This window comes from Idiotropiscis lumnitzeri, unplaced genomic scaffold (assembly GCF_059441095.1).
Source record: "Idiotropiscis lumnitzeri isolate Australia: NSW breed Sydney's pygmy pipehorse unplaced genomic scaffold, RoL_Ilum_1.0 HiC_scaffold_26, whole genome shotgun sequence".
Classification (NCBI taxonomy): Eukaryota; Metazoa; Chordata; class Actinopteri; order Syngnathiformes; family Syngnathidae; genus Idiotropiscis; species Idiotropiscis lumnitzeri.
In genome coordinates this window covers 2,046,869-2,056,424 of record NW_028283564.1, presented here as the reverse complement: position 1 = coordinate 2,056,424, position 9,556 = coordinate 2,046,869, and positions in this window count along the sequence as shown.

The window sequence follows — 9,556 nt, the reverse complement described above, 5'->3', positions numbered from 1 at the left end:
TTCCACCCTTATATAGTGTAAAAAGACATCCTGAAGCCTGGGCAGTCATTAATTTGATTGTCCAATATTTCCCTTATGAGATAATGCCTCTCATAGCAAATGTGTACAGCGCGAGCTGAAAATGCATTTACAGCACTAAAAAACCAAACTTTTATAACAGCTAAACCAAACGTTTCCAATGTACATTTCCACCTTTATATAGTGTAGAAAGGCATCCTGAAGCCTGGAAAGTCATTAATTTGATTGTCCAGTATTTCCTTCATGAGATATTGCAACACTTAGAAAAAGTGTACAGCGCCAGCAGACAATGAATTTTCAGCACTAAAAAAACGAAACTTCATTAACAGCTAAACCAAACGTTTCCAATGTAAATTTCCACATTTATAGAGTGTAAAAAGGCATCCTGAAGCCTGGGAAGTCATTAATTTGATTGTCCAGTATTTCCCTTATGAGATAATGCCTCACATAGCAAATGTGTACAGTGCGAGCTGAAAATGCATTTTCAGCATTAAAAAACCCAACTTTTATAACAGCTAAACCAAACGTTTCCAATGTAAATTTCCACCTTTATATAGTGTAAAAAGACATCCTGAAGCCTGGGCAGTCATTAATTTGATTGTCCAATATTTCCCTTTTGAGATAATGCCTCTCATAGCAAATGTGTACAGCGCGAGCTGAAAATGCATTTACAGCACTAAAAAACCAAACTTTTATAACAGCTAAACCAAACGTTTCCAATGTACATTTCCACCTTTATATAGTGTAGAAAGGCATCCTGAAGCCTGGAAAGTCATTAATTTGATTGTCCAGTATTTCCTTCATGAGATATTGCAACACTTAGAAAAAGTGTACAGCACCAGCAGACAATGAATTTTCAGCACTAAAAAAACGAAACTTCATTAACAGCTAAACCAAACGTTTCCAATGTAAATTTCCACATTTATAGAGTGTAAAAAGGCATCCTGAAGCCTGGGAAGTCATTAATTTGATTGTCCAGTATTTCCCTTATGAGATAATGCCTCACATAGCAAATGTGTACAGTGCGAGCTGAAAATGCATTTTCAGCATTAAAAAACCCAACTTTTATAACAGCTAAACCAAACGTTTCCAATGTAAATTTCCACCTTTATATAGTGTAAAAAGACATCCTGAAGCCTGGGCAGTCATTAAATTGATTGTCCAGTATTTCCCTTATGAGATAATGCCTCACATAGCAAATGTGTACAGCGCGAGCTGAAAATGCATTTACAGCACTAAAAAACCAAACTTTTATAACAGCTAAACCAAACGTTTCCAATGTACATTTCCACCTTTATATAGTGTAGAAAGGCATCCTAAAGCCTGGAAAGTCATTAATTTGATTGTCCAGTATTTCCTTCATGAGATATTGCAACACTTAGAAAAAGTGTACAGCGCCAGCAGACAATGAATTTTCAGCACTAAAAAAACGACACTTCATTAACAGCTAAACTAAACGTTTCCAATGTAAATTTCCACCCTTATATAGTGTAAAAAGACATCCTGAAGCCTGGGCAGTCATTAATTTGATTGTCCAATATTTCCCTTATGAGATAATGCCTCTCATAGCAAATGTGTACAGCGCGAGCTGAAAATGCATTTACAGCACTAAAAAACCAAACTTTTATAACAGCTAAACCAAACGTTTCCAATGTACATTTCCACCTTTATATAGTGTAAAAAGACATCCTGAAGCCTGGGCAGTCATTAATTTGATTGTCCAATATTTCCCTTATGAGATAATGCCTCTCATAGCAAATGTGTACAGCGCGAGCTGAAAATGCATTTACAGCACTAAAAAAACAAACTTTTATAACAGCTAAACCAAACGTTTCCAATGTAAATTTCCACCTTTATATAGTGTAGAAAGGCATCCTGAAGCCTGGAAAGTCATTAATTTGATTGTCCAGTATTTCCTTCATGAGATATTGCAACACTTAGAAAAAGTGTACAGCGCCAGCAGACAATGAATTTTCAGCACTAAAAAAACGAAACTTCATTAACAGCTAAACCAAACGTTTCCAATGTAAATTTCCACATTTATAGAGTGTAAAAGGGCATCCTGAAGCCTGGGAAGTCATTAATTTGATTGTCCAGTATTTCCCTTATGAGATAATGCCTCACATAGCAAATGTGTACAGTGCGAGCTGAAAATGCATTTTCAGCACTAAAAAACCAAACTTTTATAACAGCTAAACCAAACGTTTCCAATGTAAATTTCCACCTTTATATAGTGTAAAAAGACATCCTGAAGCCTGGGCAGTCATTAATTTGATTGTCCAGTATTTCCCTTATGAGATAATGCCTCACATAGCAAATGTGTACAGTGCGAGCTGAAAATGCATTTTCAGCACTAAAAAAACCAAACTTTTATAACAGCTAAACCAAACGTTTCCAATGTAAATTTCCACCTTTATATAGTGTAAAAAGACATCCTGAAGCCTGGGCAGTCATTAATTTGATTGTCCAATATTTCCCTTCTGAAATAATGCCTCTCATAGCAAATGTGTACAGCGCGAGCTGAAAATGCATTTACAGCACTAAAAAACCAAACTTTTATAACAGCTAAACCAAACGTTTCCAATGTACATTTCCACCTTTATATAGTGTAGAAAGGCATCCTGAAGCCTGGAAAGTCATTAATTTGATTGTCCAGTATTTCCTTCATGAGATATTGCAACACTTAGAAAAAGTGTACAGCGCCAGCAGACAATGAATTTTCAGCACTAAAAAAACGAAACTTCATGAACAGCTAAACTAAAAGTTTCCAATGTAAATTTCCACCTTTATATAGTGTAAAAAGACATCCTGAAGCCTGGGCAGCCATTAATTTGATTGTCCAATATTTCCCTTATGAGATAATGCCTCTCATAGCAAATGTGTACAGCGCGAGCTGAAAATGCATTTACAGCACTAAAAAACCAAACTTTTATAACAGCTAAACCAAACGTTTCCAATGTAAATTTCCACCTTTATATAGTGTAAAAAGACATCCTGAAGCCTGGGCAGTCATTAATTTGATTGTCCAATATTTCCCTTATGAGATAATGCCTCTTATAGCAAATGTGTACAGCGCGAGCTGAAAATGCATTTACAGCACTAAAAAACCAAACTTTTATAACAGCTAAACCAAACGTTTCCAATGTAAATTTCCACCTTTATATAGTGTAGAAAGGCATCCTGAAGCCTGGAAAGTCATTAATTTGATTGTCCAGTATTTCCTTCATGAGATATTGCAACACTTAGAAAAAGTGTACAGCGCCAGCAGACAATGAATTTTCAGCACTAAAAAAAACGAAACTTCATTAACAGCTAAACTAAACGTTTCCAATGTAAATTTCCACCTTTATATAGTGTAAAAAGACATCCTGAAGCCTGGGCAGTCATTAATTTGATTGTCCAATATTTCCCTTATGAGATAATGCCTCTCATTGCAAATGTGTACAGCGCGAGCTGAAAATGCATTTACAGCACGAAAAAAACAAACTTTTATAACAGCTAAACCAAACGTTTCCAATGTAAATTTCCACCTTTATAGAGTGTAAAAAGGCATCCTGAAGCCTGGGAAGTCATTAATTTGATTGTCCAGTATTTCCCTTATGAGATAATGCCTCACATAGAAAATGTGTACAGTGCGAGCTGAAAATGCATTTTAAGCACTAAAAAACCAAACTTTTATAACAGCTAAACCAAACGTTTCCAATGTAAATTTCCACCTTTATATAGTGTAAAAAGACATCCTGAAGCCTGGGCAGTCATTAATTTGATTGTCCAATATTTCCCTTATGAGATAATGCCTCTCATAGCAAATGTGTACAGCGCGAGCTGAAAATGCATTTACAGCACTAAAAAACCAAACTTTTATAACAGCTAAACCAAACGTTTCAAATGTAAATTTCCACCTTTATATAGTGTAGAAAGGCATCCTGAAGCCTGGAAAGTCATTAATTTGATTGTCCAGTATTTCCTTCATGAGATATTGCAACACTTAGAAAAAGTGTTCAGCGCCAGCAGACAATGAATTTTCAGCACTAAAAAAACGAAACTTCATTAACAGCTAAACCAAACGTTTCCAATGTAAATTTCGACATTTATAGAGTGTAAAAAGGCATCCTGAAGCCTGGGAAGTCATTAATTTGATTGTCCAGTATTTCCCTTATGAGATAATGCCTCACATAGCAAATGTGTACAATGCGAGCTGAAAATGCATTTTCAGCACTAAAAAAACAAACTTTTATAACAGCTAAACCAAACGTTTCCAATGTAAATTTCCACCTTTATATAGTGTAAAAAGACATCCTGAAGCCTGGACAGTCATTAATTTGATTGTCCAATATTTCCCTTTTGAGATAATGCCTCTCATAGCAAATGTGTACAGCGCGAGCTGAAAATGCATTTGCAGCACTAAAAAACCAAACTTTTATAACAGCTAAACCAAACGTTTCCAATGTACATTTCCACCTTTATATAGTGTAGAAAGGCATCCTGAAGCCTGGAAAGTCATTAATTTGATTGTCCAGTATTTCTTTCATGAGATATTGCAACACTTAGAAAAAGTGTACAGCGCCAGCAGACAATGAATTTTCAGCACTAAAAAAACGAAACTTCATTAACAGCTAAACTAAACGTTTCCAATGTAAATTTCCACCCTTATATAGTGTAAAAAGACATCCTGAAGCCTGGGCAGTCATTAATTTGATTGTCCAATATTTCCCTTATGAGATAATGCCTCTCATAGCAAATGTGTACAGCGCGAGCTGAAAATGCATTTACAGCACTAAAAAACATAACTTTTATAACAGCTAAACCAAACGTTTCCAATGTACATTTCCACCTTTATATAGTGTAGAAAGGCATCCTGAAGCCTGGAAAGTCATTAATTTGATTGTCCAGTATTTCCTTCATGAGATATTGCAACACTTAGAAAAAGTGTACAGCGCCAGCAGACAATGAATTTTCAGCACTAAAAAAACGAAACTTCATTAACAGCTAAACCAAACGTTTCCAATGTAAATTTCCACATTTATAGAGTGTAAAAAGGCATCCTGAAGCCTGGGAAGTCATTAATTTGATTGTCCAGTATTTCTCTTATGAGATAATGCCTCACATAGCAAATGTGTACAGTGCGAGCTGAAAATGCATTTTCAGCATTAAAAAACCCAACTTTTATAACAGCTAAACCAAACGTTTCCAATGTAAATTTCCACCTTTATATAATGTAAAAAGACATCCTGAAGCCTGGGCAGTCATTAATTTGATTGTCCAATATTTCCCTTTTGAGATAATGCCTCTCATAGCAAATGTGTACAGCGCGAGCTGAAAATGCATTTACAGCACTAAAAAACCAAACTTTTATAACAGCTAAACCAAACGTTTCCAATGTACATTTCCACCTTTATATAATGTAGAAAGGCACCCTGAAGCCTGGAAAGTCATTAATTTGATTGTCCAGTATTTCCTTCATGAGATATTGCAACACTTAGAAAAAGTGTACAGCGCCAGCAGACAATGAATTTTCAGCACTAAAAAAACGACACTTCATTAACAGCTAAACTAAACGTTTCCAATGTAAATTTCCACCCTTATATAGTGTAAAAAGACATCCTGAAGCCTGGGCAGTCATTAATTTGATTGTCCAATATTTCCCTTATGAGATAATGCCTATCATAGCAAATGTGTACAGCGCGAGCTGAAAATGCATTTACAGCACTAAAAAACCAAACTTTTATAACAGCTAAACCAAACGTTTCAAATGTAAATTTCCACCTTTATATAGTGTAGAAAGGCATCCTGAAGCCTGGAAAGTCATTAATTTGATTGTCCAGTATTTCCTTCATGAGATATTGCAACACTTAGAAAAAGTGTACAGCGCCAGCAGACAATGAATTTTCAGCACTAAAAAAACGAAACTTCATTAACAGCTAAACCAAACGTTTCCAATGTAAATTTCCACATTTATAGAGTGTAAAAAGGCATCCCGAAGCCTGGGAAGTCATTAATTTGATTGTCCAGTATTTCCCTTATGAGATAATGCCTCACATAGCAAATGTGTACAGTGCGAGCTGAAAATGCATTTTCAGCACTAAAAAACCAAACTTTTATAACAGCTAAACCAAACGTTTCCAATGTAAATTTCCACCTTTATATAGTGTAAAAAGACATCCTGAAGCATGGGCAGTCATTAATTTGATTGTCCAGTATTTCCCTTATGAGATAATGCCTCACATAGCAAATGTGTACAGTGCGAGCTGAAAATGCATTTTCAGCACTAAAAAAACCAAACTTTTATAACAGCTAAACCAAACGTTTCCAATGTAAATTGCCACCTTTATATAGTGTAAAAAGACATCCTGAAGCCTGGGCAGTCATTAATTTGATTGTCCAGTATTTCCTTCATGAGATATTGCAACACTTAGAAAAAGTGTACAGCACCAGCAGACAATGAATTTTCAGCACTAAAAAAACGAAACTTCATTAACAGCTAAACCAAACGTTTCCAATGTAAATTTCCACATTTATAGAGTGTAAAAAGGCATCCTGAAGCCTGGGAAGTCATTAATTTGATTGTCCAGTATTTCCCTTATGAGATAATGCCTCACATAGCAAATGTGTACAGTGCGAGCTGAAAATGCATTTTCAGCATTAAAAAACCCAACTTTTATAACAGCTAAACCAAACGTTTCCAATGTAAATTTCCACCTTTATATAGTGTAAAAAGACATCCTGAAGCCTGGGCAGTCATTAATTTGATTGTCCAGTATTTCCCTTATGAGATAATGCCTCACATAGCAAATGTGTACAGCGCGAGCTGAAAATGCATTTACAGCACTAAAAAACCAAACTTTTATAACAGCTAAACCAAACGTTTCCAATGTACATTTCCACCTTTATATAGTGTAGAAAGGCATCCTAAAGCCTGGAAAGTCATTAATTTGATTGTCCAGTATTTCCTTCATGAGATATTGCAACACTTAGAAAAAGTGTACAGCGCCAGCAGACAATGAATTTTCAGCACTAAAAAAACGACACTTCATTAACAGCTAAACTAAACGTTTCCAATGTAAATTTCCACCCTTATATAGTGTAAAAAGACATCCTGAAGCCTGGGCAGTCATTAATTTGATTGTCCAATATTTCCCTTATGAGATAATGCCTCTCATAGCAAATGTGTACAGCGCGAGCTGAAAATGCATTTACAGCACTAAAAAACCAAACTTTTATAACAGCTAAACCAAACGTTTCCAATGTACATTTCCACCTTTATATAGTGTAAAAAGACATCCTGAAGCCTGGGAAGTCATTAATTTGATTGTCCAGTATTTCCCTTATGAGATAATGCCTCACATAGCAAATGTGTACAGTGCGAGCTGAAAATGCATTTTCAGCACTAAAAAACCAAACTTTTATAACAGCTAAACCAAACGTTTCCAATGTAAATTTCCACCTTTATATAGTGTAAAAAGACATCCTGAAGCCTGGGCAGTCATTAATTTGATTGTCCAATATTTCCCTTATGAGATAATGCCTCTCATAGCAAATGTGTACAGCGCGAGCTGAAAATGCATTTACAGCACTAAAAAACCAAACTTTTATAACAGCTAAACCAAACGTTTCAAATGTAAATTTCCACCTTTATATAGTGTAGAAAGGCATCCTGAAGCCTGGAAAGTCATTAATTTGATTGTCCAGTATTTCCTTCATGAGATATTGCAACACTTAGAAAAAGTGTACAGCGCCAGCAGACAATGAATTTTCAGCACTAAAAAAACGAAACTTCATTAACAGCTAAACCAAACGTTTCCAATGTAAATTTCCACATTTATAGAGTGTAAAAAAGGCATCCTGAAGCCTGGGAAGTCATTAATTTGATTGTTCAGTATTTCCCTTATGAGATAATGCCTCACATAGCAAATGTGTACAGTGCGAGCTGAAAATGCATTTTCAGCACTAAAAAACCAAACTTTTATAACAGCTAAACCAAACGTTTCCAATGTAAATTTCCACCTTTATATAGTGTAAAAAGACATCCTGAAGCCTGGGCAGTAATTAATTTGATTGTCCTGTATTTCCCTTATGAGATAATGCCTCTCATAGCAAATGTGTACAGTGCGAGCTGAAAATGCATTTTCAGCACTAAAAAAACCAAACTTTTATAACAGCTAAACCAAACGTTTCCAATGTAAATTGCCACCTTTATATAGTGTAAAAAGGCATCCTGAAGCCTGGAAAGTCATTAATTTGATTGTCCAGTATTTCCTTCATGAGATATTGCAACACTTAGAAAAAGTGTACAGCGCCAGCAGACAATGAATTTTCAGCACTAAAAAAACGAAACTTCATTAACAGCTAAACCAAACGTTTCCAATGTAAATTTCCACATTTATAGAGTGTAAAAAGGCATCCTGAAGCCTGGGAAGTCATTAATTTGATTGTCCAGTATTTCCCTTATGAGATAATGCCTCACATAGCAAATGTGTACAGTGCGAGCTGAAAATGCATTTTCAGCATTAAAAAACCCAACTTTTATAACAGCTAAACCAAACGTTTCCAATGTAAATTTCCACCTTTATATAGTGTAAAAAGACATCCTGAAGCCTGGGAAGTCATTAATTTGATTGTCCAGTATTTCCCTTATGAGATAATGCCTCACATAGCAAATGTGTACAGTGCGAGCTGAAAATGCATTTACAGTACTAAAAAACCAAACTTTTATAACAGCTAAACCAAACGTTTCCAATGTAAATTTCCACCTTTATATAGTGTAGAAAGGCATCCTGAAGCCTGGAAAGTCATTAATTTGATTGTCCAGTATTTCCTTCATGAGATATTGCAACACTTAGAAAAAGTGTACAGCGCCAGCAGACAATGAATTTTCAGCACTAAAAAAACGAAACTTCATTAACAGCTAAACTAAACGTTTCCAATGTAAATTTCCACCTTTATATAGTGTAAAAAGACATCCTGAAGCCTGGTCAGCCATTAATTTGATTGTCCAATATTTCCCTTATGAGATAATGCCTCTCATAGCAAATGTGTACAGCGCGAGCTGAAAATGCATTTACAGCACTAAAAAACCAAACTTTTATAACAGCTAAACCAAACGTTTCCAATGTAAATTTCCACCTTTATATAGTGTAAAAAGACATCCTGAAGCCTGGGCAGTCATTAATTTGATTGTCCAATATTTCACTTATGAGATAATGCCTCTCATAGAAAATGTGTACAGCGCGAGCTGAAAATGCATTTACAGCACTAAAAAACCAAACTTTTATAACAGCTAAACCAAACGTTTCCAATGTAAATTTCCACCTTTATATAGTGTAAAAAGACATCCTGAAGCCTGGGCAGTCAATTATTTGATTGTCCAATATTTCCCTTATGAGATAATGCCTCTCATAGCAAATGTGTACAGCGCGAGCTGAAAATGCATTTACAGCACTAAAAAACCAAACTTTTATAACAGCTAAACCAAACGTTTCCAATGTAAATTTCCACCTTTATATAGTGTAAAAAGACATCCTGAAGCCTGGGCAGTCAT